The sequence below is a fragment of the Rhinolophus sinicus genome, chromosome 4 (genome assembly GCF_057876585.1).
Source record: "Rhinolophus sinicus isolate RSI-liver-muscle chromosome 4, RSI-T2T, whole genome shotgun sequence".
NCBI lineage: Eukaryota > Metazoa > Chordata > Mammalia > Chiroptera > Rhinolophidae > Rhinolophus > Rhinolophus sinicus.
The window spans coordinates 46,127,032-46,129,085 of NC_142504.1; the positions used below are offsets into that span (position 1 = coordinate 46,127,032).

The following is a 2,054-nucleotide window of genomic DNA, read 5'->3' on the forward strand; positions in this document are numbered from 1 at the left end:
TTAGATAGATGATGGGGAGTCATGGAAGAGTTGGTTTATGTTTAAGATTCCAAATTATCTATGTCCTGTCTTTATTCAGTCTCTGAGTTCAGTAATTAACTTGAAGTGATTTCTTGACTTCTTATTACTTACTCCCTACTTCTTAAAGCCATTATAGTCGGAAAACAATTTGTTCACATTTGTGTTTGGCATAGTTTATGTTACAGGAAGAGGAAATTCTTTGATCTTTAGCACAAAATACACATGGTGATAGCATGCAACTGTTTTAGGGGGACAAATTTTACATTTAAGAAAAAATGGGATTACATTTAACCCCGTTAAGTGGAGCCAAAATCAGACATAAGGATGTGAAGTATTTAAAGTGGATAGAAAACTGTGTCAGCAATGCAGACAATTCAGTGCGCTGTTGTGGCCGATGGTGCTGTACCTAAAACACGTCTCCTGATACCTACGCCACAAACATACTTCCACCTGAGTGTGTACCGGCCGTTTCTGACAACCGTGCAGGCACAGTTATGATGGGTGGAGAGCCATATGCTCTTGGACTTTTTGATACCACAGGGAAAGAGGATTATGAGAGATTACGACTGCTGAGTTACCCACAAACAGATGTGTTTCTAGTCTGTTGTTCAATGGTCTCTTCATCCTCATTTGAAAATGTGAAAGAAACGTGGGTGCCTGAGATAACTCACCAGTGTCCAAAGGCTCCTTTCCTGCTTTTTGGCACCCAAATTGATCTCAGAGATGACCCCTCTGCAATTGAGAAACTTGCCAAGAACCAACAGAAGCCTGTCACTCCAGAGATTGCTGAGAAGCTGGCCCGGGACCCGCAGGCTGTCAGTTACGTGGGGTGCTCTACACTCACACAGTAAGGCCTGAAGCACGCACTTGATGAAGCAGTATTAGCTGCCTGGCGCCTGCAGACTGAAGACCAGCACAGGTCTGTGATGCTATGAACATCTCTCCAGAGCCCTTTCGGCACAGCTGGTGTCGGCATCATACTAAAAGCCATGTTTACGTCAAACTAAAGATTAAAAATTGTTTCTACAGTTTAAAAAAATAGTGTATTATCTGTTCCGAGAAGACTGTAGGCAAAACATGCTTTATTCTAGCTACATAACCTTCAGATATTAAAGACGAGTCCTTTTTATACAAGTCATACATTAGGCATGTGCCTAGGGTTCCAAACCAGGATAACACCCTAAGCTCACACGTGGCTCTCTCGAGCCTGTTTGTAGGTCAGCAAAATCTGGAAGTCAGAGATGCATTAATTAGTTAATTAATGTATTAATACAAAAATATTTTTGTGTATTATATTTTGAGCACTTTCAATCTTTGTGGGCCATGGAATATTTGATCATTTTTGGCCTTATTTATGCAAGTCAACTAAAGCATTTTGAAATACTACTATATTTTTAAAAATCCACATGTATGTGTAATAGTTCTGCCATGGATTAGACAAGTAATTTTCAGGCCTTTAAAAAAGTAATAGAACCCTTTTTTCAAATGAACTCTTATGTGGAAGCCCAATATGCAATACTGCTTTAGGCAGTTTACCCTGTCATAGAGAACTTGATATTTTAAAACTGTTCCTTATATCTAGTCTGGAAGTGCTGTATTTTGTGATTATATATTCTGTAATCAGTGTGTAATCTCTTAGCAGAATGAAAAGGAATTTATATGGATGCTTAGGGCTGCTTTTCAGTAATGGGTTTGGATTTATAAGAATCCATTTATTGTCTCTAATTTGGTCCCTTTGTGACCAACACAGCAGTCTGTGACCTATAGCTACTTGCTTGAGAATGCAATGTTTACTGCTCCATAGAAACACGTTTCTCGTTAAAGCCTTTAATCCTGCTTTCACCACTGTGCTTTTAACAATTTTTGGTTTTGCTCTGTTCACTTTACTACACCGTCGCTACCTTTGGACTCTAATAGACTCAAAAACCTGTTTGTCCAGTTTAATGCATGGTTATTTTTCCCTCACCCATGACTTATAATCATATTGCTGTAAGGTGTTAAATATTTAGAACTATATATATGTTTTATATGCT

General features: G+C 38.7%; 1 pseudogene; it reads left to right on the top strand.

Moving 5' to 3' along the window:
- Positions 1–251: 251 nt before the first annotated feature.
- LOC148758364 (cell division control protein 42 homolog pseudogene) lies at positions 252–1,086 on the top strand (annotated as a pseudogene).
- Positions 1,087–2,054: the final 968 nt, after the last annotated feature.